At 36.7% G+C, this 5,944-nt stretch overlaps 1 pseudogene; it reads left to right on the forward strand.

Annotated features, from left to right (window-relative positions):
- The first annotated feature begins 870 nt into the window (after nucleotides 1–870).
- On the forward strand, nucleotides 871–995 carry LOC112551435 (annotated as a pseudogene).
- Nucleotides 996–5,944: the final 4,949 nt, after the last annotated feature.

Below are 5,944 nucleotides of genomic sequence, written 5' to 3' on the forward strand. Positions count from 1 at the left end.
TTAGGCACTGCCCTTTTGTGCAAGGGGTATGGGAAGGAGTGCATCATTTTTGAGGGAGATCAATATGAACTGTGACTTAACATATGAAATGGCATGAATGGCGTGTACCCCTGGTGGCTGGGGGAGTTCGGCACTGGCAGGAGTGTGGTGGCGGCAGTGGGAGTGTGCCAGTGGTAAGTGGGGGAGCTCCTGCAGCCACTGCCGGTGCTGTCGGTGGCGGGGTGGGGCGAGCACTGACCAAGTGGCTAGTGGGAACCGTGGACCACCTGCAGATGCCGCCAGCGATGTCGGTGGTGGGGTGATGAGCATCAACCCCCTGTAGGTGCTTCCAACAGTGTCAGCAGTGCCTTTTTGCAGGGGGTGCACTGCCATGCTCAGGAGATGCATGTGGACCTGTGTGCACCCCCTATGCATCACCCATGTGAAATGGTGCTGTATGGGTTAATGCCCAATGGGCTGGAGACAGAGACTGAAAGCCATGGTAATTTGTGCAACAGTAGCAATATGGAAGGGAAGAAACCTACTGTTGCTCAAAGGACTGACTTTCACCAAAAGAGAATGTTTGGAGTGAGCAATTTATGAATTGAAATACTGTGTGGATCAAGATGTAGATGAAATGGGAAAGGAGAAGGCAGAGAAGAGATGGAGGAAAGAAGCATGGTGGTATTTCTTCCAGATAGACAAAGGGATCAAGTGAAAGTTGTTACTTCTTTCTTGGGGGTGGTTTGTGAAAGGTTAGTGTGTTAATGGTGGTAAAGGATGTAAGAACAAAAAGGTATTGTTGTAGCTGAGGTTGTCAAGTTTTGTGTTAATGTAGTTTCTTTTAGTTGTTTTGTAATAATAATAATAATAATAATAATAAACTCCTCATCAGCATCATGGCCTTTTGGCTAAGATCAAGCACTTTTGGCACGAAGGGGAGGGTGTCAGGGCTGGCTGTGGCCCTCCCAGCGTTGTCTTGGTATTGCAGTACCTCCACATGCAGCGCCAGTTCCCTCCTGGGAGAGCAGCTGCCCATTTTTTTAAGGGCCACACACACATACACACAAAAGTTCCCAACAGTATGTTTGCCTAATATGGACCATGTGCTTTATAGTCATGCTCAGTGTTGGCTGCATTTAATCAGCTTCATAGTTGGTTTCCATAAATGAGCACATGCTGCTTTTGGCAGCAGTTTAATGATAGGCAATGTATTTAATGAGGTTTCCTTGTATGTGAATATAAGATGAGGGGCTTTTTTCCCATGCTGATTGGGGGGGGGGGGGGAGTAGAGGGGAACTCATCTTGTGTTTGAGTAAATATGATAATAAAGTTCTCCTCATTATAGTCTCTTATCAAGAATGATAACTTATTCATGACGTAATGAATTAAGAAAGTAGAAATATATTTTAAATATAATAAAAATGTATATAGTACTGTATAATCATATCCCAGAAATCAGAGATATAAACAATCTGTGCTTTACACCTTCTAGTTCATACTCTTGATATTGTGTCATTTCCCAATGTATTGGACTCAGTCTTACTTTAGGATTTCATTCTGAATTACTGAAATCAATAGGAACTTTTCCATTGTTAGTCCATGTGGATTCTTGGCTTAAGTCTTTGGAGGCTGAGGGTCTTTTTGCCCTTCAAAGAATAGTGTATGCTTTCTGGAAGTGTTGAGCACTCATCAGACCAACTGAATTCAGAAGGAGCACTGGGAGTTCAGTGTCTGAAACAAGATGCAGAACACACAATTGATGGATGTCATCCTACAAAAAATGTTGTCATATGAGCAATACTACTCAGTGAAACTACTCAACTACCTAAGAACTCACATTGAGTCGTGATTTGTAGGATTCAACCACCCTGTGAATGGATGGATTCATAGCTGCCTCCTAGTATCTACAGCTGTTAAAAGTAACAAGCATTTACAAGCTTACTGATCAAATTATTGGAAATATAACTCATTTACTTTTTAATTCAGAAAATATGCTAATTTTTGACAGGCCTCAACTTGCTGACAGAACTTGTTTCTTTGTTCACAGTCAGCATTTGTGGGTGAAGATAAATAGCCCAATATTGCCTGCACTTAAGTAGTTTATGAGTCGTTTCCACAGTGACAGGTGCAAAAAGCAAAGCAAATATAGTTTGTGTACTTTATTGTTAAAAAACCCCAAACAATTATTTAATCAGGTTCACCTAAAATATTGTCACGTTTTTATTATGAAAACTTGATGTACCCTTTCTCCTTTGCTCAGACAATTATTTTTTAAAATGCTGCCTGTTTTCAAAATTGGTTCCTTTCCAAACATAAACAATATTTGGAAAATGCTCTGTTGTTCAAATTAACAAGAGCAACATTTTTTTAAACTGGAGGTCTAATTTTAATGGTAATATTTCACCTATAAAACGTGAGGATAACAAGTTTGTATTCATACAAAGGTGTTAATTAATGAAAGACAAACCTTTGCCAATTATTGACACATTCTTCTGTAATCCTGTTATGTGGAACATTCTAATGAAGTCATAGTTTATTACTAATGATCTAGCTTTGTTTTAAAAAAAAACTGTGAGAGGGGGTTGAAATAATTTATTTGCTTTGGTGTATTTTTTATCACAGCAGGTAAGAATGCTGCATTTTGACTGCCACATTGTATGCAGGATGAGGGAGTCTGACCTCAGAAGCAGGGATCCAGAAGTGGCCCTTTCACACTTCAACGCACACTGCTGTGAACCAGCACTTTGGTCATATTATCCTCTGCACCACAAAGCTGTCCGCTAATTATCTCTGAATAAGAATTTTATTGAACCTTAATTTTCAGTAATAGGGTTTGATAGTTTGTGAAAAGAGACAAAAGAAGAATTCCTTTTGTCTTTTCTAAACAATACCCTTCCAATGCTGAAGTGATGGCAGAACTCATTAAACATGAACAATGAGTTGAAATATGAGCACATTATTTTTGCCTCTGCCCCCCAACTAGAATAGTCCAGTCTGCTAGCCTGTCCTTCTGGCTACCTACAAAGGAAGAAACAGTGATTTAGCAAACTGACTTTGTTACAACACACTGCCTCCTCAAACCCTTTCCAAGCCACTGAAAATGAAAATCAAACTAGAAATGTGTATCTTTCAAGGTCAAGTCTCATGTACAAGTTTGCCTAAATCTTGCTGAAAATTTAAGAGGCCTCATTTATAGCTTATATAAAGCCCTAGTAAATCTAAGTTATATGCAATTTGATTTTTGTTTGGCTTACACTGAAATAATAGGTACAATACTGAATTGAAAACAAATTATACTCATTGAATCTCTCTGTTAAAGAGAGATTTCCTGAACAGGATACTAGTTAAAATATTCAGTGTTTAATTCAAAAAGAACTCTATGTTTCTGCTGAGTTAGGTGATGATAGACATCAATTGGAGAGAGATATTATTGCTTCTGACTTCCGATATTCAAGGTCTAGGCTCCTCAAAAAATCTTCCTTTAAATCATGTAATTTTAAAAGCTTTATTGCCTTCTGTGGTGAGCTTGATTACTGGAATATTTGAGTCTTGATCGAATATGGAATAGCTTGAGCTGTGCCTTTAACATGTGCTGGAACATACCCAAAATATATATATATGGATGTGATAGAAGTGATAGGATTGGCCGAAGCAAAACAGTTTCCCTGAAATGGAACCAGTAACTCATTCCCACACCCAAGGGAAGGTGAATATCTTTTCCTGCCAGGTCTATCTTCCTATTGGAATTTAGACACTTAGGTACCAATTGTTTGTTTTTTCTCAAGTAGCTTGTTGTGAAGTAGTTTTTCTAAAGCAGTTCCTGGAGTAGTTTGCTTCCAAGAAGCACCATCTTATTTTTTTTGTCAAAAGTTTTCAGGCAGTCACTTTGCTGATGCGTTAAGTTGCCTAAGCCCATTATTTTCATGTCATTCCTCCCTGTAGCAGCTGCATGGTAGCAGTGATGTCTTACAAGACAAGGAATCAACTCTAAAGCGTTCATCAGCACAGAATGTCTGGATGGAAATGGCCACTTAGGCCAAGTACAGACATTATGTTTTTACTGGTATAAGTGATCAGCAAATGGTCTATCCCCGTAACGAAACAGAAGCTCAGCACACACAGACTGGTTTAAAAATGGTGGAACACAGTCTAAGATTTGTGCCCCCCTCAACCAAAGGGCAAACGCGTGTCCTGTTTACTACCCATCTAAACTATGCTCTTACAGAAAATTGTATTACTTAGCTTGATTCTGCCTTGGGATTTTTGAATGTCTGTACCTAGCCTTAGTATCCACTCCAAGATTCCCAGTAGTACACATTTCATCCAGCCTAATTTTAAGTGATTTGTGCAATGATTCTTCCCTAAATTTCTTTCAGAGACTATGCCACAATCAAACAGGCCATTTCCATTTTTGTTCTGTTATCAGGTCTTAATTTTCTTTGCCTTGAAGTCATTAAAAGTAACCGACACATTTTTTCTCGTTTTGTAAAAACTATCACAAAGATATATTGTTAACAAAACACAATATATAAAACACATAGAGTCAGCCATCCCTCCCCCACCCTCCACCCTGCAACACACAAAAGCATTCACACTGAAGTCTTGTCAGGGTCAGGAGTTCATTAATCAAACTGTAATTTTAGAGAGTGAGAGAACAGATTATTTCAAAAGCATCAAAATATGTTTTACTAGAAGCATAGCAAACACAACCTCATTGCAATTTTAATGCTGATTTAACTCAATCATTGACTTTATGTCATTTAAAAATGAGCCAGGATTTCATTTTGAAAGTACGTACGTCAGTTAAACAAATAATCTTCTTAATGAATATTTTTGGTATTGTATCCTACTGGATATTTTAAAGCATAAAATCCTTTTTGTAAGAACATAACTACATTATTTCCATTAATAACGTTAAATGTAAATTTAAACACCACGCTCATAAAAATTGTAATGTTTCATTGTATAAAAAAAGATATCCAAGATACGTTTTGTGCAGTCCAATATATGTTGTAATTGATACCATACATGTTGAAATAAGACCTAATAAAAAGAAGATATGTAGAAATAGCTATCCCGCTACACACATTTTAATACATTGCATTAAATGTATTGATTATCATTCATTACGCATATTTAAACTAACAATATTAGGAGAATCATAACATGAAACAAAAACTATGATTCTTTTGTCACTTCCATTATTGCAAATAAGAAGTAATTCTATTCAAGTCATTGGGCAGAGTAAAATTGGCATAAGCGGAAGGATAATAGGGACCATAACCTTAAAAATGTAGCATTTGTTTAAAGTATCAAAATGCCTTTCATGGTTTTTAAGTTAAAAAACTGTCCTTGCATTTTTAATTATTTAACATTTTATTCCATTAATGCAAACATGTATGCTAACTCAGCTTCCTAAATGTCTATTAGACTCAAACTTTTAAAATTACGTTAGTCTTTTTCAGAAAAGGTGACAAATATAGGTAAAACATAGGGAAATATGAATCTGTTATTAGAAAATATTTCCTCAGTGATACAGTTGAGAAAGACTAAGTATACAGTAAAATCTGATACTAAAAATTTAAAACTATGGCTATTTTGGCCTCAACATTGTGTTTTTGACTGTGGTCTTTGAAAGATAATACAGAATAATTATAGCTGCAGTTAATTAAAGATTTGTTTTTATATTAAATAAAATAGTGATTGGATTTTTACACACATACATGCATGTGTGCACACACACACACACACACACACCTATTGTATAATAATAATGTCTGTGTACATGCATGTACTCCTATCCATGGTCATATATGTGATTTCACTTGTTTGATAGAATAATATAAATATTATATAAAAATAGTGTCACTGGTAACTTTACCAATAGAAAGTTTACTGTAACAGGCTTTGGTCTATCAATGCAATTCCATGTAGAAAAGTGGAATGTAGTATACCAACAGAA

This window comes from Alligator sinensis, unplaced genomic scaffold, assembly GCF_000455745.1.
Source record: "Alligator sinensis unplaced genomic scaffold, ASM45574v1 scaffold703_1, whole genome shotgun sequence".
Classification (NCBI taxonomy): Eukaryota; Metazoa; Chordata; order Crocodylia; family Alligatoridae; genus Alligator; species Alligator sinensis.